The 25,039-nt window shown below is 37.0% G+C and overlaps 1 protein-coding gene across 13 annotated transcripts in view; it reads right to left on the bottom strand.

Annotated features, from left to right (window-relative positions):
• KDM4C (lysine demethylase 4C) overlaps window positions 1-25,039 on the bottom strand; it is a 459,829-nt gene that overhangs the window by 88,541 nt on the left and 346,249 nt on the right. The window contains exon 18 of one of the 13 annotated variants that reach the window (XR_010407539.1): window positions 22,183-22,397. The exons of the other annotated variants lie outside the window; for them this stretch is intronic. The gene's annotated coding sequence lies outside the window, so the exon portion shown is untranslated. The remainder of the gene's footprint in view (window positions 1-22,182; window positions 22,398-25,039) is intronic. 13 annotated transcript variants of the gene reach the window in all.

Here is a 25,039-nt window from a genome sequence, read left to right as displayed (position 1 = left end):
TTTAGCCAGTAATTAGCTCTTTAGTTCCTACCCTTATCCAATCTCTAAAGGAGTGCAAGAAATTTGGAATATTCATCTTGTCCCTTGAGTTTCTGAAGTAACACAAGGCATTCCTTATTAGCACCTGCTCTACCTTCTACTGATTGCCCCTTTGAACTCATCTCCAGAGCTTTAGACACTTGTTTTGCAGATACCAGAAACTTAAAGGATTTCTTCCATCAATATGAAGAGGTCTGTCTTCATATTTCCTCACGCAAAGCAGTTATTCTACTTCCCAGATTTCCCCACTACCCATGCAGGCTCTGGGCCCATGGGGTGTGTTCAGTGTTTTTCAACAGAAATGTCACATGTGATTCTGGCATTTATGGTTGCCAACATCTTCAAAGTGGATGAATGCCAGGGACATACTCCTGGAGATACTTTCAGTCACTGGGGCAGTATCACCTGTGAGAGCTGATGATTTCCTCTATCTTTTACATATCTGCAGGGAGGACACATGCTCAGGTTTCCCTCTGTTGTTCCTTGCTTGCATGAGTTTGGTGTGTTGTATGGGGCACAAGTAGGAATGTTTCCCTTAAGTTATTTAAAACCCTATAGGCATCAGGTTTGCCAAACCATAAATTTAGGAAATTGCATTGTGTTAGACTAAGTCCTTCCCTTAGCACTTTAGTCACCGAGTTATTCTTCAATTTCTTCGGTACAAACATGTGGCCCAGGTCCCGAGGCCCATCCCGTATCTATGTGCCTCTTCAGCACATAAAAGAGATTCAGGAAAGGAGAAGGAACAATAAAATTTCAGGTTTACTGGCAGCACTAAGTGAAGTAATCCCACTACGCATACCCTTTTCGTACAGGAAGATCACTTACTCAACCTTTCCATTCACCTGCCTGATGAGATCTACAAATATTTTAAGAGGGTAATTTGGAAGACTTATAACAGCAGAAGATGTTCAAGCTATAGCATTAGTGTCTGTTGTTTGCTTTAGGTTTGCCCTGGACATTTAGCTCATTTACACAAGTGAATAACTAACTGCCTATTTATTAATCAAGTCAACAAAGACTCATTTAAGCTACTTGTTAACAGTCCTCTTTATACAGCAGTAGTCTTCAAATATTTTGCTTACAATTCCCCAAAAAACTTTTGGAAAGCTACACCTCTCCTTGCATATGTTAAAGTTAAGCCTTATACATTTTATTTTTTTATTTGAGGATTAAAAAAAAATTAAAGGATATTATTTTCCAGCATAGAATTCTAAGTTATAATTACATATGTGCTTTAAATATATTTTTGTCAAACTTTTGACACTGCAGATTAAACCCAATTTATGTTAAGTATCTGATATACATGTATATACATATATAACCCAATAGACAAAGGCAATCCTCATTACCAAACCAATCTGCCAAAATGGTTTTATTTTCTCTCAGAAGAATCTGAATTCATTTTTAAAATAAAATAAATATATTAATATGTATTCCCTTCTCAAGCATCTCATTTCTGAATTCTAAGAGATAATCAAGAGTATATAGGGTAAAATATAGGCCTCAACTATATAATAGCTTAAACCTAATAGAAAATCATTTCTGGCTCACATAACAGCATTGGGCTGGCAAATAATTTAGTGGGGCAGCATTCCTCCACTGTCATTCAGAGACAAAAGTGCTGCCATCTCAACATTTGGGTTCTGGGGTCTTAGTCTGGGCCAACTCCATTCCAGAAAACAGTAAGGAGGAGAACATGTGGGGGTATTTAGAAGCCAAACCTGGGACTGATATCCATCACTTTTGCTCCCATATCTTTGGCTGAGCTCCTACCTGCAAGGGAGGCTGGATAATGTGGACTCGGTGTGGACCAAGGAAGAGAAGACCGTGGGTTTTAATGGGCAGCTAGTAGATACAGTCACAACTTTCTCAATAAATTAAGGCCTGGGTGAAATAATGTGCTGTTCACTTCAGTATTTATTACCTAATCTTTGTTTTGCTCTCTTAAGACTTGTACTCAGGATATGTCCCTTTGTTTATCTCCTTGAAAGTAATGCAATTATTCTATAAAGCAAAAACAGTAGGGGGAAAAGAGAATCAGTAGCTCCTTCCAACATTCATTCTTATACAGATCAATATACGGAGAGAGTGCATACAAGTACTTAATTCTCTCAGAACTATCACTGCATTGGACCTCTAAGACAGTCTTCATATAACCCTATGGCACGTGGACTCCAGTTTCAGTCCTTAATGTATAAAGTATTAGAAAATATACAGGATCACAGAATTCTTTTTTTTTTTTTAAAGATTGATATTTATTTATTTATTTATTTGACAGAGAGAGAAAAAGAGGAAGGAGCGAGAGAGCGAGAGCGCAAGCAGGCCTGGGATCATGACCTGAGTCGAAGGCAGATGCTTAACTGACTCAACCACCCAGGCACCCCCAGGATCACAGAATTCTAAAGTGCCAAGTACCAATGAGCTAAGGGGAAGATGTCCAAAGTCACTCTCATAGAGGTTAATGCACATAGTGGGGTGATTCTTTACTCTAGCAAATTCAATTTTGCTTTTGGTGTAAGTGGGTATTTCCAGCTTTTTATCACATGTTGTCAAACTTTTGACACTGCAGATTAAACCCAATTTATGTTAAGTATCTGATATATATGTATATACATATATAACCCAATAGACAAAGGCAATCCTCATTACCAAACCAATCTGCCAAAATGGTTTTATTTTTGGCAGGCCTGGCACTGCTATTCATTGAAAATCCTGCTTAGAAGGTTGGCCCCTGGCAGTTGCCTGACAACTTGAATTTCAGGCGACTTCTGCCCATTCCCTCATAAGAATGACTCACTGTGCTTGTACTGTTTGTTCAAACAGTATGGTTAATGCCTGCTTCCCTCCTGGGAGTCTGAAGTTTGGGCACATGCTAGGCAGAGGGTGTCTATGTATGTGATCAGTCCCCAGTAAAAACTGTGGGCACCGATTCTCTAACAAGTTTCTCTGGCTGGCAGCGTTTCACAGGTATTATCACAAGTGGTTCCAGGGCCATAAGGAATGGCGGAGAGGACTCTGGAAGCTTGCCCTGGTTCCTCCAGACCTTCTCCCCAGTACCTTTCCGCTTGGCTGACTTTGCTTTGTGTCTTTTCACTGGACTCACAGCTGTGAGCACAACTATGTGCTGGGTCTTGCGACAGCAAGTCCCAGGGAATCATGCAACTTAGAGGGTAGTTTGGGGACTCCTAACACACATGTAAATTATGTTTGACAAACAAGAATAGGCTAATTTCTAGATATTAAGAACACAGTAAGTAAAGACAGAAATTTCACTTCATTTTGAATTCAAGTTATTTTTTGGGATATGGAACCTCCAGAAAATGCTGAAGGTAATTTATATTCAATTTAATTAAGCTACATACTTTTTAAATGACAGATGATAATGAAAATCATAAAAAATATTGATCTTGGTCTTAGCTAGCAAATAAAACAAGGATTCCCTGAAAATTACTACCAAAGACATCAAAAGGGAATCTTCCATGTTGAAAGGAATGATTAATAAGAAGATGGAATTGTGCACATTACTAAGAAAAAAATGTGTCCAGAATTGAAAGGAAAAAAAAAAAAAAGACTCAGAGTGTGTTGAAAACAAAGGGAAGAAACCAGTAGACACTCTCTCAACTACAGTTTGTCCCATATCCCTCCTACTGAGGTCATTAGACAAAAAATCATATAAAAGGCCAAAGTATTTAAATAACATTTTCTCCAATTTTATACTTCACATTTTCCCTCTGATTTTACAAGTAATACAAAGTTTCTTATAGAAAAACTGCAAATTACATGAAAGTATATCTAAAATTATTTTTTAAAAAATCACCCAACATACAGGGCACCTGGGTGGCTCAGCTGGTTAAGTGTCTGCCTTTGGCTTAGGTCATGATCCCAGGGTCCTGGGACTGAGCCCCGCATCAGGCTCACCACTCAGAGGGGAGTCTGCTTCTCCCTCTCCCTCTGCCCCTCCCTCTGCCCCACTCCTGTTATCTCTCTCTCTCTTTCTTGCATGCACATGTACAAAAAAATAAAATCTTTTAAAAAAAAATCACCCAATATATCCTGCCACCCAGAGGCAACCACAATATGGCATTTAGTCTTTTCACTGTTCACTTAAGAAAAAAAAAAAAACAAATAGGAACATTCTGCACATCTAATGTCTTTTAAACTTTTTTTCTCATCAAAATGCAGTTTATACACAAAAATAAACTCAAAATTGAAGAAGGATCTAAATATGAGACCTGAAACCATAAAAGTCCTAAAAGAGAACACAGGTAGTAACCTCTTTGACAATGGCCATAGCAACTTTTTTCTAGATATGTTTCCTCAGGCAAGAGAAACAAAAGCAAAACTAAATTATTGGGACTACATCAAAATAAAAACATTTTGCACATCAAAGGAAACCATCAACAAAACTAAGAGGCAACCTACAGAATGGGAGAAGATTTTTGCAGATGATATATCTGATAAGGGGTTAATATCCAAAATATGTAAAGAACGTATACAACTCAACACCAAAAAAACCAAACAATCCAATTAAAAAATTAGCAGAGGACCTGAATAGACATTTTTCCAAAAAAGACATACAGATGGCCAACAAACACATGAGAAGATGCTCAACATCACTAATCACCAGGGAAATGCAAATCAAAACCACAATGAGAAATCAATTCACTCTGTCAGAATGGCTAAAATCAAAAAGACAAGAAATAACAAGTGTTGACAAGGGTGTGGAGAAAAAGGAACTCTCGTGCACTGTTGGTGATAATGTAAATTGGCAAAGCCACTGTGGAAAACAGTATGGAATCTCCTCAAAAAACCAAACAGAAATACCACATGGTCCAAAATTCCACTAGTAGGTATTTACCCAAAGAAAATGAAAACACTAATTTGAAAAGATATATGCACCCATATGTTTACTGTAGCATTATTTACCTGTGTCCACCAGTAGATGAATGGATAAAGAAGATGTGGTACATACATGCAATGGAATATTACTCAGCCATAAAAAAGAATGAGATTTGCCATTTGCAATAACATGGATAGACTTAGACAGTATTATGCTAAGTGAAATAAATCAGTCAGAGAAAGACAAACACTGTATGATTTCATGCACATGTGGAATCTAAAAAACAAAAGAAATGAATAAACAAACAAAAAGCAGAATCAGACCTATATATACAGAGAACAAACTGATGTTTTACTCAAGTGGGGGCAAAATGGGTGAACAGGAGTGGGAGATACAGGCTACCAGTTATGGAATGAATAAGTGACAGGAATAAAAGGCACAGCATAGGGAATATAGTCAATGATGTTATAATAAAATTGTGTGGCTACAGATGGTAGCTACACTTGTGGTGAGCACAGCAGAATGTATAGAGATGTTGAGTCAGTATATTGTACATCCGAAACTAATATAATATTGTGTGTCAACTATACTCAAATAAACAAAACAAAAACATATATCTCCCAGGCAGAACTTTGATGAATGAGTGATGGTTTCACCAAAACTCAAAATATGTTCAGTTGCTTTGATGTGCTACAGGAAGGCAGGATTCAGGCTAAGATACAAAGTGCATTTCCCAGGAAACAAGCCTCTGGGCATGTGATACACTGCAGTATTAACAGCTCTACTTCTGAGATTCCTATTAAAATGCGTGACCCCAGGATGTACCAAAATCATTAACTCCATGTACCTTGGAAAGATTTTGATTCCAATCATTATTTTGGGGGCTGTAATAGCATATATGTTGGACTCAATTACCAAAGGAAAGAGAGATTCTGGGATAGGAAAGTACACAAGTCAAAAGAAGTAGCTTTATCTACACAGTCAGTCAACAAACAAAACTTAAATAACTGAGCACAAAGTCCTAGGATTCCAGGGAGAAATGACAGGTGACATATTATCTTAGAAAAAAAATCCATGGATTGACTCAAGCAGGAGCTCAGGCCGTTGTGTCCCCATCCTAGAGATTATGCTGGCTATACCCATCTAGGATGAGAAATAGCATCTTAAACAAGATGGGGCACATGCCAATGCAACTTTCCACTTCCTACTGAACTGCCATTTTCACAGTGAGCTTCAGTATTATTTTTGTTTTCCAGTGTCTAGACTCCTAATCTACCCTAAAAAATTCAATGTATCATAAATTTCAAAAGCCCACATGCTTTTGAATATGCTACACATTAGTGAATATTAGTGCACTTAGCAAAAGCTTTAGAACAATACAGATGAATTTAATCCCAGTTCAACCACTTCTTACATGTATATCATAAAAGAATTGTCATATATCTCAATTTCCTTAAAATCATCTGTTTCTAGTAAAAATGGGTTGGAATAAAACCTAGCATAAGGTCTGAAAGCAAGAACTCTGGCGGGGGTGTGTGTGGAATTTATTGTTGTTTTTACTGTTATTTCATTACAGTAGGATGCCTACAACAGGGCCTGGCTGGTAAAGGAAGAACAGAAATAATGAATGGATACAGAAATGTCAAGGACCACAAGGGTGATGTGTGTGATGGCACTGGGCAAAGTACCAAGTGCAGGGTACACATGCGCTATCAGTTTTTTCCCCCGCAAGCTATGCTGCTACCGTTTCTTTCCACGAGAGGGGGAACAAGTGAGGATTGACTTGTTTTAAGAATGCTAACCAGACAACTCATAGCACCCAAGATCTAATTTAACCCCTAAATAAAAATCTTTAAAAATAACTAAAGTCGGGACGCCTGGGTGGCTCAGTCATTAGGCATCGCCTTTGGCTCAGGTCATGATCCCAGGGTCCTGGGATCAAGTCCCGCATCGGGCTCCCTGCTCTGCGGGGAGCCTGCTTCTCCCTCTCCCACTCCCCCTGCTTGTGTTCCCTCTCTCGCTGTGTGTCTCTCTCTCAAATGAATAAATAAAATCTTTAAAAAATAAATAAATAAATAAATAAATAAATAAATAAATAAATAAATAAATAAAGTGTCCAAGAGAAGGGGTCTCTCTTTTCTCCACCAGCTAGCTTGTCATTCCTGATGAGTAATATCAAACTGATGATACGGGTTTGTTAATTCAAAAAAAAAAAAAAGGCATTTAAAACTCAGCATAAACAGAAAGAATTACAACTAACTTATTACATGCAAAGAGGTAGTAAGCTTTGGGATCTGTTTTGGGGGGCCCTGGCAAAACCCCAAATGCAGAATTGTTTCACTGATAATCTCCTCACTGCCCATCATGTCACCATCACAACTGGGGTGCTTTCTTCTGAGGTCCATTTGGGGAGAAAGTATTTCATATCCCTTCTTTTGCTTGAAAAGAGGGTATTCTGTTCATTGCCTCACAAATGCAAAGAAAGAAGACCTTCATTTTCAAGGGTGGAAATCATCTATTCACTATATACAGTAGAAGATACTGTCAGATGTCCCAAGACCTCCATAAACCCCCAAATTCATGAAAGCCCATAGAACACATACTTTTCCATGTAAAACATGTATTCTGATGGACAGAAGCAACAAGGTTATGTCCACATGTCAAAGCTGGGGTCACTGGTTGATGCCTTTACAGTAGCCACAAAAGACCCAGCAAAACTACTAACTACAAGGATCTGGCCTTTTAGGGTTACTCACAAATAATAAAAATTGCAGAGGGTGGATAGATGAAATGTTTGTAGTCAATTTAGTGCTTTAAAAGTATCTGCATTTTTTTTCAACATAAAGGAAGTAATGTATTTTAGGCTTCACAAGCATAAAAACAAAGTGGTCAAATCTTAATTGTACATAACTTTCTATAACCAAAGTTTTCATTCTGGTTGAATTCCAAGAACAGCTTATATAAAAATTGCTTACATATGTAAAAGATTCAGATGTTAGGAAATAAACCCAATAATGACATCCCTCTCTTCTCTATAAAGTGAGCTCCAGTACAATCTTTTCATTTGAGGGCAAGATTAGTTTGCAGTTTTTCAGATAGCAAATCCCTGTCTGTAGAACTGTCTTTTTAAAAGCTGTCAATGTTAAAATGCTGTTTCTGGTTAACAAAACCCATGTGCCCACATCACTGTGAGTTAGAGTTCTGAGACACCTGCCACTAGTGGAGTTTATTTAGATGATAGATTTACGTGTGCTATGCACCTCTCTGAGGCTTTTAGCTGTCTCTGACATACCAACTGTTTGTCAAAGCTTTCCAACAGATCTGACACCAGGCAAGAGTGAACTGGAGTTTGACGGGCCCTGCAAGGCTAATGGCACTGTGTAAGAATATTTTTAAACTTAATTTAAGAATACTTTCCCAATTCTTTTGCAACCTATTTCTCCCAAGGACTTAAATAACATAGACATCATTTTATAGTACTGCACATTTAATGTCCTCTGAAATGGAAAACAAAACAAAATAAAACAAAAACCAGGTCATATACCTGAACTGAGATGATCATTTTCATGAAAAATACTAGAAACAATTAGCTTCAGCACATCAGTGCTTGTTTTAAGCCTTTGAAAAGATCAAGGAGCTACCTATCTCGGTGGTAAATATAGCCTAGTAGCACGAAGGATGGGATTTGGGTCAGGAGGTCAGGTTAAGCACAGCTCTTCGATTTCTACCTATATAACATAACCACTTTAAACCTCTGATTTCTCATCTATTAAATAAGAGTCGACACCATCAAATTCATAATGGCCTAGTTATTGAAACTTATTCACTGCCAGCCAATGTGCCAACATAACAAATATTTCATTTACTCCTCAATGAGATAATGATTATGTTGAAGAAGCCGTGGAAACTAAGATTAATACCTTTCTTACGAATGATTTTGGCAGTAGGATTTTAGCTATGGAAATAACTATCTGGGATGAGAACTTTCTGAATGGAGGGAGATCAATGTGAAAAGCCTTTTGAGCAGAAGTTTCCAGCCACAAAGTCCAATGTTGTCAAGGAGAGTAAACACTGAGTTGGGGGGCGGGAGGTGAGCAGTCATGGACTTTACTTCTTACTTCCCAAAACCTTTCCCTTTCTACTGTCCTCTCCATTCTTTCATTTCCTCTCCTATTTTTCTTTGCCACATTTTCCTTCTCCTTATGCCACTGAGTTGTCGTTAGTTTTGTTAGTCATTTCTGTAGTCAATCTAGTAATATATATTTTTAAAGATTTTATTTTTTTAAAAGATTTTATTTATTTATTCATGAGAGACAGAGACAGAGAGAGAGAGAGAGAGGCAGAGGGAGAAGCAGGCTCCCAAGGAGCAGGGAGCCCGATGCAGGACTTGATCCCAGGACCCTGGGATCACGACCTGAGCCAAAGGCAGACGCTTAACCATCTGAGCCACCCAGGCGCCCAAAGATTTTATTTTTTTAAGTAATGTCTACACCCTACATGGTTAATGCCTTACGGTTTGAACTTACAACTTACAACCCCAAGATCAAGAGTTGCATGCTCTTCCAACTGAGCCAGCCAGGCTCTATCTTCAGTATCTTCAATCTAGTAATATTAAAAATAAAGTTTTACACATAATTTTTATTCTTGGCTGTGGCTTTACTGGACAGTAGGTAGGGACAGTGGGAATCTAATTTATCCATTCGTGCACATCATTAATTAGATGACAAGGCATTTGGCTACCTTAAAAAAGTCATAGTTACTCCCGCCATTTACTCATGATCATTGAATTTCTTCATTTTGACATTCAGAATGCTGGACAGAAATCACAATGGTGTCAACACCCACTATGGGCCTTGCAAAGTTTTACACACAATTTTTAAATTACAATGTAATTAACTGTAGTAAAATTTACCCTTCATGTGTACACTTCTATAAATTTCTAGGCAACAATTCAGTCATGCAACACCCACCACAATTAAGGTATACAACAGTTCTACCAGTATAAAAAATTCCCTTGGGTCCTTCCGTAGTCAATCACTCTACCTCTGTACAGTCTTTGCACTAATCTGTTTTTTTGTCCTTATAGTTGTGTGGGTGGTGGGGGGTTGTTTTGTTTTGCTTTGGATTTTTTTTTTTTTTTGCCAGAATGTAATATAAATGGAATTATACAGTATGGAGCCTTTGAGTCAGGTTTCTTTCACGTAGCATGATGCATTTAAGATTCATCCATGTTGATAGTATCAGTAGTTTGTTTCTTTTTAGTGCTGAGTGGTATTACATTGTATGGATATATCATGGTTTGTTAATTCATTCACCAGTTGAAAACCTTTGGGCTGTTTCCAGATTTTGATGATTATGAATAAAGCCACTATAAATGTGTGAATATAAAATTTCACTTCCTTTTTTTTTAGATTTATTTATTTTTGAGAGAGCAAGTGAGTGAGCACAGGAAGGGGGGAGGGGCAGAGGGAGAGGGAGAGAGAGTCCCAAGCAGACTGTGCTGAGCGCAGATCCCAATGCAGGGCTTGATCCCACAATCCTGAGATCATGACCTGAGCCAAAACCTGGAGTCAGCCACCCATGTGCCCGAAAATTTCATTTCTTTTAGGTAAATTCCTAAAAGTGGGATTGCTGGGCAGCATGGTAAATTGCATGTTTAGCTGAATTTGCTAGACTTTTTTCCAGCATCGCTGTACCATTTTGCATTCCCACCAGCAATGTAAAACAGTGCTAGTTGCTACACATTGCCATCACCACTTGGTATTGTGAGTTATATTGATTTTAACTATTTCACAGAGAGGTAGTGACATCGCATTGTGGTTTTACTTGCTTTACCTAATGGATAAGGACATTAAGCATCTTGTCATGTTCTTAGGTGCTATCCATTATTTGTCCTCTGGTGAAGTATAAGATCAAATTTTTGCACAATTTTTATAGGGTTTTATGTCAAGTGTCAAGAGTTATTTTTACTTTCACATATGCTATAAGCCACAATACACTGCTAATATTTTTGTTTGATCTTCCTTTTAACCATTTCCAGAGAACTACATTTCCTTGTAATAAAGTTATAGCTATAAACATGATAAACCTAAACAGGACTATATACACATATCAATTTCCTGGTTTTGATACTGTACTATAATTACGTAAGATGTAACCAAAGAAGGACAGTGCAAGAAGGGCACAGAAGAATATACTATCTTTACAACTTCCTGTGAATCTGTAATTATTTAAAAATCAAAAGTTTCTTTTAAAAAGTTAAACATGTGCAAATTTTACTGGTACTTAGTCATTTTTAATGTTTTATGTATGAGAAAATGTGTTCCAATTCTCACGAGGACCAGTCAGCACTACCTTTAGAGCAATTCAGGTAATTGAATTCTATTAAAAAAAAAAAAACCTTCAAAAATGCAGTCTGAAAAATTTCAAAATGGGTGAGATAAGCAAAGGCATGTGAAATGTTAGGAATACTGGTAGGTTCAAAGACCACAGGAAAGGAAAAACACAACTACCTTTAAGATTGGCATTTTTATAAAACAACTACATTTTTTTTTAAAGATTTTATTTATTTATTTGACAGAGAGAGACAGCAAGAGAGGGAACACAAGCAGGGGGAGTGGGAGAGGGAGAAGCAGGCTTCCCGCGGAGCAGGGAGCCTGATGCGGGGCTCGATCCCAGGATCGTGGGATCATGACCTGAGCCGAAGGCAGACACTTAATGACTGAGCCACCCAGATGCCCCAAAACAACTACATTTTTATAAAACAGGTTTACATGCATGTGTTTGACTATCATATATATGCTGGAGAACAGTCTGGCAAATTAAGTTAAACATGCAATTCACCATCCTGCCCAGCAATTCTATTCCTAGGAATTTACCTAAAAGAAATGAAATTTCGGGGCGCTTGGGTGACGCGGTCAGTTGGGCGGCCAACTCTAGGTTTCAGCTCAGGTCATGATCTCAGGGTCATGGGATCAAGCCCTGCATGGGGCTCTGCACTCAATGTGGAGTCTACTTGGGACTCTCTCTATATATGACTATCATATATATAGTATGCTATTGAAATACAGTCTTAATTATAACACAGGATGGTAAAACGCTGCATCCTTCCAGGCTGTTTTCTCCATAGAAAAAAGCCAAGAATCATTACTTCAATATCGGAAACAGGATCAGTTCTGTGGAGTGCCATGGAGCTGAAGATGACCTTCATTTGTGTATTTTACACACTTAGGTTTTTTTTTTTTAATCTTCGATGAGGAACATACATTACTTTTATAACTAAAACAAGAAGTCCTTAAAGTAAGGACCAAGAGTCATACATGATCTATATATTAAAATTCTAACATTAAATAAAAAAATCAAAGTTAAATGGTACAGTTTAGCCTTAACGGCTATGGAGATGCCCTGCATCTTGTGTGTCTTAGGCTGATAACCTGAACTCTGAGCTGTCATTTTCTTGAAACATCTCTGAGAGAAACAGAATGTGATTAAGGATGAACACATCATGCTTGCTTGTTTGCTTTCCCCAGTGCAGGTGGGCCGTCGCCCTCTGCATGCACAGCAAGCTGAGGTTAAAAGGCTGTCATGCCTTATCTATGCAGAATGTACCCTGCCGTGGTGTCGTGTGCTGTAGCTATGGGGCAGGGACCCCCAAATCAGCGTGTGGCAAAGAGCAGAGATGCAGCAATGCTGTCATAGACGGGAAAAGAAGACTCAATAGTTCTAAGGCTATCACTAAGATAAACGGAATTTTGAAATTAAATGGTGATTGTCCCCGTCAAATTGAGAAGCCTGAAAATGCACATATATTAACTGCTGGGCCTGCCAGGTAAAGGAGTGATTTTCATGTTGTTGGCTTCTTCGTTTTCACCTTATAAAAAAGGATTCTTAGAGAAACAGTACTTACGAGTTAGAAGTATTAAAAAAATTTTTGTGTGTGTCTAAAAATATTTGGGTCATTAATCTCCCTCTTAGTTCTAAGCTGACCTGCCAACTAAAATTATTATTTGAAAAATATTTATGAATTGCTTTGAGAAACATAAGAAAGGGGTAATACCAAAGGATAGTTCTCTCTGAACGGCCTCTTCCTAGAGAAATTTTAAAGCAAATTTCTACAGCAGTACTGAGTTCATGCCTTTTACTGTGCAATATAAAAGAACAACACAATCTCTCAATTCTTTAAAAAACAACAACTCCAAGACATGGTGGTATTTGAAACAGTACATATTATAAATACTTTTTCATTATTATGAATGTTTTATTATTCATATTGCATTGTGTTGTGAGCTATGACTAATTTCAAATTTTGTTAATAAACCACTATTTTAAAATTATGTTTTTAAAGATGTTTATTATTTCTAAAGTGATCTCAAACTAATTTCATATCTGAAAGATGTACATTTTTAATATTTTTATCTATTTGTTAGAAATTATCTACACGACATAAACACCCTGACATTAGAAAACAGAAGAGCCTATTTCAATCTCTTGAAAGAAATGCCTTAGATGAATGCTCTACTCTAGCCCTTCCCTTCTGCCTTTCAAAATGACCCAAAGAACAAACCACATCCTTGGAAGTTCTACATCTAAATCCTTCCAGAATGTAAACCCCAAAAGAGTAATGACTCTATCCATCTTATGCACCCTGTCATCGAGCACCAAATGCTATGTATGATCAGTTCCATACATATTTACTGACTAAAAGATTGATAAATGAATGAAAAAAAACCTCTTTATTCCACAATTTTCCTCAAAACCTTGAAAATGACAGGCTGGAATTCCCAAATTATTAATAAAAGACAATTTTATTATATTTCAAGATATGCTTTGTAGTAGAAATTATTCTAAGTAGATTCTCATAACAGTAAAGAAATCTGTTATTCTTCCATTGCCCCCAAATCAAGAGCTGTCAAATATAAAGCTGTGACATCATTAAAACTAAGAAAAGATAACTGAATAGATCTGTGGGTCATGATTTGTTTTTTTGGGTTTTTTTAACTATAGCAACTGACATTACATTTCACGCCATTTAGAGTTTTAGAATTAAATACAGGTCAACAATCACTAAACACATCAACAAGTGACACTCATTGAAATAAATCATACCAAATGGCCAGCATATTATAAGCTAGTGTGACACTACCCCTGCTTTCATAAATAAAAAATGAGAATTAAACTTTCATAGTAAAATATTTCAGCAGACTAGATTGCAAATTTTGACAGTCAGTTTATCACTGTAAAAATCAGACGAGGCTCACTTGGCTCTGGTCAGAAAGCTCATTAGTCTATTAAAATTATACATTTGCCAGAGTGTCACGATTCTTACCGAAAAATATCTGCTATTTAGTGAAAAGATTTCACAATATTTTTTTGCTTTGTCTATAGAGAAAATGTGTTTTAAAACCGATGAATTTTTAAATCAATTAGGAGCAACAGATGGCTCTAGGAAAATAATGTTTAAGTGTTAATTAACCTTAAGCACTATTCCTATAAGGAAAATTTATTTGACTACTTTTTTCATTTATCTAAAGTAAAATATTTTGTTCTTAAAGAAAGATGGAAGGGCGCCTGGGTGGCTCAGTCGTTAAGCGTCTACCTTCGGCTCAGGTCATGGTCCCAGGGTCCTGGGATCGAGCCCCACATCGGGCTCCCTGCTCAGTGGAAAGCCTGCTTCTCCCTCTCCCACTCCCCCTGCTTGTGTTCCTTCTCTCACTGTGTCTCTCTCTGTCAAATAAATAAAATCTTAAAAAAAAATAAAAATAAAGATGGAATGTATTTTATATTCTGAATGAAAAAATTCACGATTTAAAATTTTATTCTAAAGGCAGTTTTATCTCAAAAATATTAGTGAAAAGATTATTTTAAACTAAAATTAAACTGAAATTATAACAAAAAGCAAACCTGAAATGAATACCTTTTCATGTGTTTGAGCAACCCCATATGATTTTTACGGCAAATCCTTTTTCATATTGTGGCCACACGTCTTGGCAACAACATCCCCGAGCAGACTGTTTCTCCTGGTTGCAGGACACATTTATCTTTCATGAGAACACTACACTCTTTCTTGTTCATCTTTTTGCAAATCAGACTATTTCATTTCTATAGGTTTTGTTTTCATTTTCAATGTGTTTCTTCTCTTTGCTCTAAGACAGACCATAAATGAAACTTCTGGGGCTGACACCATCTTGCTTGACTATTACACTTCAAACAAGAGTTTGGAGTGCCAGATACATATTATTATGAACCAAATGCGCATCCAGACAAAGCACAGTTGTTCACTACCCCTGAATTACTGACCAGTAATAGTTACTGTCACATGTCTCTAGCCCTAACAATCTAGGAGCAAGCTGTTAAATAGCTATATACCCATAAGAAGTAGGATTCTGGCACATCTCTCTCCTGAGCCACACCAGATGAACCACAAGGACCTCAGATTAAGTATGTGCAATATGTACTTTCCCCTAAACTCTGTGCTCCTTCCAGTGATGATAAGCCCTATGCATAACATGACCACTACCCAAGCTACTTAGCCAGAACCCCAGCTTCCTCCACACCTAGCTTACCCTACCTCTGATCAGTTTACTTCTCTCCATCCCCAGTCATGCCAAAATAATCTTTCACATGATTACTGAAACTCCAGGCCTGCTCTCTTGAATACATTCTCCACACCAGAAGCAAAACACCCTTCTGAAATATGACTATGATCATACTATTTCACTTCATAACACACATTAAAGGCTCTCTGGTGTGTTCAGAATAAAGTACAAAATCCTCTAGAATAGCACTGTCCACTAGAAATATAAGCCACATATGCAATTTTTAATATTTTAGGAGCAACATTAAAAAATAGATGAGAGAGGAAAGAATGGGAAATTATTGTTCAATGAGTAAGCTTAGTTTAGAAAGATGAAAAAGTTCTAAAGATACAGGGGTGTGAGATGTAAATACATTTAATGCCACAGAATTATACACCTAAAAATGATTTAAATGAAAAGTTTATGTTACATATATTTTATAATAAAAAAAGAATCGGGGTGCCTGGGTGGCTCAGATGGTTAAGCATCTACCTTCAGCTCAGATCATGATCTCCAGGTCCTGGGATTGAGCCCCACGTCAGGCTCCCTGCTAAGTGGAGAGTCTGCTTCTTTCTCTGCCTCTACCTCTCCCCCCTTACTCGTGCTTGCTTGCTAACTCTCTCTCTCTCTCAAGTGAATAAATAAAATCTGGAGGGAAGAAGGAAAGAAGGAAGGAAGGAAGGAGAGAATGAAGGAAAAGGAGGAAGGAAGGAAGGAGAGAAGGAAGGAAGGAAGGAAGGAAGGAAGGAAGGAAGGAAGGAAAGAAGGAAGGGAGGAAGGAAGAATCAGGTGAAATTAATTTTAAGAATATATCTTATTTAACTCAAGAAATCCAAAATATTATCATTTTGACATGTAACCAATATAAAAATTAATGAGATATTTCACATTCTTTTTTTTCATACTAAGTCTTTGAAATCTGCTGTGTATTTGCACTTATAGCACATCTCAATTATGATACTAAATTTTCAAGGGTGTTTGAAATGTGCACTTACCAAAACTATAGTTGTGTTTCATGTGTTTATGCTGCCTCCAGTTTTTAAATTCAGCTTATTTAAAATTAAATAAAATTTAAAATAAAAGGGGAGAGTGAAAATATAGTTCCTGCCAACATTAGCCCTTAGCCCACCTGCTTCAAGCTACATAAGAGGAGTGGAAATTAATTGGGAGGTATCTAAGTCAGGGTTCACTTAGAGAAGCAGAACCGCTGTGAGCGCTGTGCAACAGAGGCATATTTCGGGGCTAGATACACAGCCCTTGCATGCTGTTGCTCAATATCTGTGGTTGGGCCTAAAATTCTGGAGGATCAGCTGGGCTGGCAGGTGTATGGATGTGAATGAGAACAAGAAAAGCTCCAAAATTGTTTAAATTCAGTTCTTCAATAACACTAACCACATTCCACGCACTCAACAGCCATAAGTGGCCAGTGGCTACACGCTGGACCGCACAGTTCTAGCTCATCTGAGGCTTCTTCTCCTCAAGACTCATCCTTCCCTTTTCATACTTCATGCTCCAGCCCTACCAAAATTTCATTTCCTAGACTTCACAATTTCCTGCCACTTCCAGGTTTACTAAGCATACTGACCCCTCCTCCAGCTAGCTCTTCTCATCTTTCAGGTCTCAGATTAAGCATTATTACACATTGCTTCTTCTAGGAAGCTTTTCTCCACCTCTATATTACCAACCTTAATACCTCAAATCTAGTAAGGTCCTTCACTGCATTCCAAATTTTTGCTACAATAGATCCTTACATACTACTTTGCAATTGCTTGCCTGATGTTCAGTAACTTCCATTACTCTGTAATATCTATAAAAATAGAAATGAAATAAAATCTATCACCTAACCACATAGCAAATCCTAAATAAATATTTATTGAACAAATGAATGAATAAACATATGACAGAGCACTAGGAACCTACTCCCTCTGGAGTAGAAATATTTATCTGCTCTGTTCCTGATTGGTCAAAAGGCAGCTCATGGAGATTTATGAATCATTAGCCATAAGCAATGACCTACTTTGAAGGCAACTGTATTCCAGGCCCTTCACTTTCTTACTTCATCCTCACAACCACCCCAGTTTATAGATGAGGTGAAGAGAGATTAATCTGCATGGCAAGCTTGCCTAAGTGGAGGACACTGGACTCAAACAGTCTTAATCTCAATGTAACAGAGACTTAGAATTGCATGATCCAAACAGTAATGCAGATGAATGCTAAGACCCTTTCATATTTAAATCAATAAGTCCAAACTGTGGCTGGCTAAAACTGTGCTGATACCTGTATGTAGGACCTCATGTTAGAAAAGGGCATCACCAAATTGAGAAAACATGCCTAAAATATACCACAGTCATAAATTAAATAACTTATTTTTGTGGATTTTTTAAGAATGCCCTTTTGAGGAAAAAACAACCTAATTGATACTAAAATATTAGAACAACAAATAATAATGAATCCACTATTTTACAATAATGACTATACCTTTCAAAAACTATAACCTCTCTTCTGTCATTCACTGCTAACCAAGCAAAACCCTATAGATTGTTTAGAGCCATCTAGCAGCTGCCTCAGTTTGGCATGTGTTTGTCGGAATTGGCCCAGTCAATGTTGGAGTGAAGGGGGTGATCCCATCTCTGGAACCCCAACCCCAGCTCACTAATTCAATTAAAAGATCTGTCAGTAATCACTACTCACACAGACAAGATCAGAAAAAAATGAACCATTCAGCAACGCAAGCTAGAAAATAAGATTACTCTCTTACAATATTCTTTTTTTTTTACTCTTATATATATATATATATATATAATTCTTATGTTAATCCCCATACATTACATCATTAGTTTTAGATGAAGTGTTCCATGATTCATTGTTTGTGCACAACACCCAGTGCTCCATGCAGAACGTGCCCTCCTCAATACCCACCACCAGGCTAACCCATCCTCCCACCCCCCTCCCCTCTAGAACCCCGTTTGTTTTTCAGAGTCCACCGTCTCTCATGGTTCGTCTATCCCTCCGATTTCCCCCGCTTCACTCTTCCCCTCCCACTACTCTCTTCTTCTTCTTTTTTTTTTCTTAACATATATTGCATTATTTACTCTCTTACAATATTCTTGAATCATGAATTATATGAAGTTCTACTTATCTAATAATGTTTTAAAAATTAGTCCCCAAGAAAAATGAGTTCAAAACTAAAAATTTAAAGATTCCAATCAATTTCCTTTTGCCTCAGAGTTTTCTTTCAGCAGATAAAGAAAATCCATAGTAACAAGATAACATTTCATGCATTTACACATATTCTCCTATAGATGTCTACAGCCTTCAGAAAGTATATTATTTGTAGTCATGCCTATCTGACATTTTCCATTTTACTCAAAAGATTTTATGGTTTGGTATTACAGCAATATACAAATTTGACAGCTTGCAATAGGATCTAGTCCCTGTAGCAAATCATTCTGACAGTTAAGTACTATACAGCTACTAATACTCATTTTTTTACACTAAACTTATTTAAAAATCTTACAAAGTTGATGACACAATGTATGTTGAAATTCTGAAGAACGGTCTTAATGATATAAATTTCATACTGAATTTTATAAATAATTGACCCTACACACTACACAATTATTTCATTTGTAGTATAACTTATTCCTCCTTCGGTAGTTCACTTTATTAAGAGCGAATTTTTCCTCAACAGCATTTAAATAATAAAGTCACTCATCATGGTCAATGTTTAGTATTTTCTTATAATTCCTCTTCGTCTTTAAAAATAACTGAACATGTGAATAAAACAGTACATGTATTAATGTGGAACATAATGACGTTTTTTGATTGCCTTTACAACGCTACTTTTTTCTTTTAAAGTGATATAATATAATCAATTATGTCTTTATATTTCCCAAAATGCATTAACAGAGGCTCTGTCAAATATACCCGTGACTCCTCTAGAAAGAAAGCAAAGCTGATCCCTAACATTGCTATAACATTAACTAAACAGGGCTGAGGGTGATCTTACAGCATGTGAGGAAGACCCCATCTCTATCTCTCAGTAATTCTATTTTTAGTATTCAATACATCTGGTAACATAAGCCAGTTAGCAAGAGAATAAGGGCCTTATTCTAAGAAATAGGAAGCCTGGATGTATTTTTTCCCCTTGATTCAACTTTTCAGCTGGAATACCACAGTGAAACCACTCTATTTTCAGAATTGATGTACCTTTCAAAACTATAATCTCTGGCTTTCAAGTTCACTATTATTTGCCTTCAGGTACAAATTTTAAAGTGTATAGAGGCTTCTAAGCAGGATAGTTGGTCTCAGCCAGATACTGAAAGGCTTGTAGCTCAGTCATCATTGCAGTGTAAATTCTTTTTCAAAATAATGTTCTTCACTCAGAGAACACTTGTGCCTGTGCTTGGTTCACTCATCAAATACACATTGGAGGTCACTAAAGGCCTGGGGGCAACTTCAGCTATTCTAAAATTCATTTCTCCCTCTATTTGGTTGCAAAAATAGGATTTCAAATGTAAAAAATCTTAGGAATGTCCACACACATAGAAACCAAAGGCACGGTGCTATGCTACTGTAAGGATGGATGTGTGGTCAACAAACAACCAAGGTTTTTATGCAATGACAGCAATCAAGATAAACATCATTTGCTTTGATACATGCAATTTAATATTTAAATATTCTTAGAACATTTCTATTTGAGAACTTTCTCTCCAAATAGGAAGAAAATTTTAAACTAATGGCTGCATCAAAGGTCTGCTACGATTTCCCAAGATTTCTTAGAATCCACAAACGTGCCTTGCTGTTTTATTTATATCAATTCCACAGATATTTAATTAATTTAACCTTCAAGAAGTGATCGATATATGCAATAGACATTCATGGTAAGTATGTAACAAATACCAGAACTTCATGCTGTTTTACTCCTTTTGTTAGGTTCTTAAAATGTTCTTCCCTTAAATTTTATAATCGAATTTGAAGATTTTTTGGTGATCTGCTTCCAAAAGATAACACTGATACTGAAGATTATTTCAGCAGATAATACTGCTGTCTTCTGTGTGATTCTGCTATAAAAAGAATATATTGTTTGTTCTCTCTAAATTTCTGTCCTTAACTCTTCTTCCCGCTAATTTTTACCTATATTTTTTCCATCATGAAAAGTTAAAAAAAAAGACATTCTAACTTCATATGTGTTTTATCTCTATTTCCTTTTCTTGTATTCTCATCTTTGCCCAATTTTGCTCCTCTTCCAAAGATTTAATTATGACCATGGCTAACCAATTATATTAGTAGAGAAAACAATTGGAACAAATGGAAGGAATTGGGATAAGGAAATGACTGAGTAAATTCTAAAATCCGTATGACGTGGAGTCAGTTGTTTTTTTTGTCTTCAGGCATACCCATCGGGACGCCTGGGTGGCTCAGTCGGTTAAGCGTCTGCCTTCGGCTCAGGTCATGATCCCAGGGTCCTGGGATCGAGTCCCGCATCGGGCTCCCCGCTCCGTGGGGAGCCTGCTTCTCCCTCTGCCTCTGTTTCTCTCTCTGTCTCTCATGAATAAATAAATAAAATCTTTAAAAAAAAAAATTCAGGCATACCCATCGATGGCCTGTGACTTCAAACAAACCCCTAGCCTGGCTATCCCTGAGCACACCAATCAAGTAGGGGTAGGAATGTCTTCAGCATCCTCCTCATCCTTTGTCCTACCAGGCAACAATGCTCTGATGTTCACTGGAGACTGGAGAAGGTATTTAAAATTATCAACCACATAAAAGGAAATACATTGTCTTGAAAAGAAGTCTAGTGTCATCATTGCTGTCCATTTAATTATCTAATGAGCAGAGACCACACCTGTGATATTACCAAACAAGGTAGCTGGATGAGATAAAGGTTCTTCATAAAAACACACACCATTTTAGTATCAACATAATCCACTGATGAGCATTGAAAAAGTTGTTTTGCATTTGCTGCCTCTTTTTTAAAAAATGGTCATTATAAATAAGAGGGAAAATCTACTAAAGTAAACAAATCTTCTTATATCCTCTGCAAAAAAAAAAAAAATCTTCCTACACAAATAATTGTACAGAGAGGTATTTCAAAAGCTGCAAGTTGAACCAATGAATAAATAAAAGACTAACAATAGTATTACCAAAACATTCAAATATTTATGCATAAATTCCAGTATTCCGTGTTCTAGAAAGACTAATAATAATGATAATTTTTTTTAAATATACAGCTTTCATACTTCAGAAGACATCTTAAACTTATGTTTGCCATCATCTGTTCTTTAAGCCTCTTGCAGTTACTGGGTGTTAACTAGTGTTGCTTCTTACTTATACAGAAAAATACTAACTTGCCCCAAGGGAAAGCTGTTCTTTTCATATGGCTAAATGAAAACTAAACTAAAAAACTGCCCTCTGGAATTCAGCACTTTGAATGCACAGCCAGTAGCATTTTCCCTTTCCTGATGCCATCTCTCCATCTCTCCATCTCTCCGTCTCTCTCTCTCTTTCTCTCTCTCTCTCTCTCTCTCTCTCTCTCTCTCTCACACACACACACACACACCCCTCTACAAATGTGGGCAGGACTCTGATTGGGCACTTGTTAGGGAGGTGGTACAGCAGCACCACCTAGTGGGCACTGGGGAGAGGCTCAGAGTCCCCCTTGCTGCTGTTCCAGGGTCCGTGCTTGCTTTGGAGCAGCTTACAGAGACTTGTGCATAAGCTTACCACCACAACTTTTAAAGACGAAACCATATAGGGGTGCCTGGGTGGCTCAGTCGTTAAGCGTCTGCCTTCGGCTCAGGTCATGATCCCAGAGTCCTGGGATCGAGTCCCACATCGGGCTCCCTGCTCAGCGGGAGGCCTGCTTCTCCCTCTCTCACTCCCCCTGCTTGTGTTCCCTCTCTCGCTGTGTCTCTCTCTGTCAAATAAATAAATAAAACCTTTAAAAAAAAAAAAAAAGAGGAAACCATATAAAGGCAGAAGCCACTGGTATTGTGTGATCCAACCCTCCAGCCACAATAATTTTAAGTCAGAAGCAGAAATAATAAATAGCAATTTGCTGCCTTTTATTCCATAAATATTTACTCAAAATTACCACGTGTGCACACACACATACACATCACTTGATTACTATTCAAAGTTGTTCAATTTTTGTAAGAATAAGTAGTGTTAAAATAATCAGATTATATAATAATTATACAGTAGTAAATATACATATATGTTGCCAAATTTCATTACTTGGTTGACAAATTCAATTTGCCAAAAAAAATTCTCTAGGATTGTTTTTAAAAACAATTAAGAATTGCTATTCTCTCAGTCTCCAACTTACTTCTTTCAACCAAGATATTCTGTCTGAAAATGACAAAAGTTAAAATTTCCTCTTTATGTGTATGTCTTCCCTATAGACCAGTGGGTAGGTTCTCAAATGGGAATCATATTACCTCCCCAAAGGTATCTAGCATTGTATGTTTGGTCTGGGATGCTCCGATCTACAATACATAGGACAGTCACCCAAACAAAAAATTGTCTAAAAGGTCAATAGAGCTAAAGCTGAGAAAGCCCATCTTGACTGTAAGATGCTAAAAGACAGGAACAAATGTCTTATTTGAAAATGTACACCAAGTACCTGGCAAGGTAAGGTTAATAATGGTTTGGTGAAATAAACTGATACTAACTTCTAATGGCCATGTACCAACAGATTACTTAAACTTTAAAAGAATGCTAATGTCAGGAAAGCATACCCTCTGCACATATAGGGCAAGGCATCCCATTCCCTGGAAGGGTGTATCCCATGCCACACACAAGTGATCATGTGTAAATTTTGTTATTCAAAGCCAGCCCATCTGAGTCCGATCACTAAGTGAGAAAGACTGGTGCACAGATGCTATGCAATGGGAGACTCACCACAGTGATGGTGCTTTCTTGACAATTCTTGATAAAAAAGTCATCTAGACTTTTGGTTGTTGCCCACTTTCAAACTGTAACAGAATTTTTGAGTGATTTTTTTCCCCAAAATGTAGTTTCTCCTTGTATTTCCCCACTTAACCACTGTGAGCATTTTGATAAGTACCACTTGATAAATACCAAGAAACTCGCTATGCATATAAGACTATTAAAAACAGAAAAAAATCTGATCTACAGCCTGCTAATTTCACCCAAATAAGTCAATAAACAGCTCTACACTGCCATTAGAAGTAGACTTTAGATGATCTTAAATTCAGTCAAAACATATGCTTTTCAAGGTATCAATTATTTCAGGATGTAAAACATTCTGTAAAGAGTATGTGATATACACAATCAAGGTGAGGCATAGCAATGAGAAGAAAACAGTAAGCTTGGCCACTTTAGACGTCAAATTTCTAAATATAACTTTCTGGATGGCATGGAAATGATCCCATGTTGTCCTTCCCTGCTGTTCCCTTAAAACCCCTTTGGGACTGGTGTGAGTAACAATAAATCAGCATTCATGTACTAGATTAGCCAGGATATAGTTCCTTAAAGGAAAGTGTCAAGAGCATTAAACTGGTTAACAGAAGTCATCTTTCAGGATAGAGAACCAAAGATGATTGTTAAATGCAGTGTTGGAATCTTTGCAAATACATACTACTTGTAAATTGGAGAAAAATTAAAATGTAAGACATTTGTTAATATTTGTCATGCTAACCATTAAATTCTTCAACATGTGATGAACTCAACATTTTTAAAATACCCTACCTCATAATCCTAATTCTGGCAAATGTTTTTTGTTTCTCATTGGAATATGTGTAGTTTTTTTTTAACTGGTGACCAAGATACAAGATTTCAAACTTTCCTATGGAAGTCCTGGAGCTGAAGAACTTTTTACACTCTTCTGAATCACTGTGAGCTTTGAAGGGCCATTTAAATGACCCATTTCATTCACAAAACTTCCCATCCTGAGCATCCTGGTGCTACCACCCACACCTGCCAATGACAATCATCAGGTCCATAAAGGACCGCATATTTTCTAGCAATATGAAATTCTCGATGCAACTATAATGGAAAAAAACAGTGTATACTTTCCCTTCTCTGAGAATGAAAGACTAGATTCTAAGTGCCTATGACAGAGGTCTAAAGACAATATGCCCAGCTCCCTGATGGGGAAGAGACTGGTAACAAGTTAATAGTTGGGTAGAAAGTTATAGCTATAGTGCTCAAAATATTCTATAGTGGAAAGACCTCAAGTTAAAAATAAGAAGTACTGAAGAAATTCTTGGGAATTAAGTCCACATGTAAGACATACTACAGTATTTTAAAATCATGCAATGTAATGTTAGAGAAAATTATCATTAAATATGAAATTTAAGAGCCTAAAGTAATGCTTTCTTGGCTCACACTTTAAAGAACTCCAGTGTTGAGGAATGAAAGGCTATCCTTGGAATGAAAAATATTCTTAACAAGGAGAACGAGAAGGAAGATTTTTATGAAAGTTTCTAAACCAGTCAGAAGACAATCAGCCAAAGAGTTTGGCAAATTAAATGACTTGTATCTATTCATAAATGAAAAAAATCCCATGGTAATAGTAAAAATTTTTCTATTTCTCTACAAATCTCTTAGTGAAGAG

Source organism: Mirounga angustirostris, unplaced genomic scaffold, assembly GCF_029215605.1.
Source record: "Mirounga angustirostris isolate CCGP_5_RB_7025 unplaced genomic scaffold, mMirAng1.0.hap1 SCAF_15, whole genome shotgun sequence".
Classification (NCBI taxonomy): Eukaryota; Metazoa; Chordata; class Mammalia; order Carnivora; family Phocidae; genus Mirounga; species Mirounga angustirostris.
This window is presented reverse-complemented; position numbering and strand designations above follow the sequence as displayed.